Source organism: Hylaeus volcanicus, chromosome 2, assembly GCF_026283585.1.
Source record: "Hylaeus volcanicus isolate JK05 chromosome 2, UHH_iyHylVolc1.0_haploid, whole genome shotgun sequence".
NCBI classification, from domain to species: domain Eukaryota; kingdom Metazoa; phylum Arthropoda; class Insecta; order Hymenoptera; family Colletidae; genus Hylaeus; species Hylaeus volcanicus.
The window spans coordinates 29,004,998-29,005,462 of NC_071977.1; positions in this window are offsets into that span (position 1 = coordinate 29,004,998).

Here is a 465-nt window from a genome sequence, read left to right on the forward strand (position 1 = left end):
ACATTAATAGGACAATTACAGCCATGTGAATCCGCAGTTTTTCGTTTCCTTGTGTTACATTTTTCCGTTCAACCATTCCGCCATCGCAGCGACGAGAGGTCGACTCTTTTACCGAACGATGACGGAAACACGATTCTGTTTAGTCAGCTGTTTACGCGTGTCCCAAATCCACGGATACTTTTCAACACGGTGCTTCAGCGTATAACGTAACGATATCTTTATTGGCTTCGATATTTTGAGTTCTATTCGATATAGTACCTCGCTCACCAGTCTAGTGTTTCCGTTTTACATAGGTCTATTAGGCGTTATGCTTGTCGTTATCGGGGAAGTTAGCAATAGGAGATCGCTGTTCGTTTCGTCGACTAAAACGTCGAAGGTAGAACGCAGATCTAGGGGTAGAACTGCTCTCCGAGGAATCGGTGCAAAGGATAACGGAAAAATGAAAGGGAAAAAGCGTATGTTCGA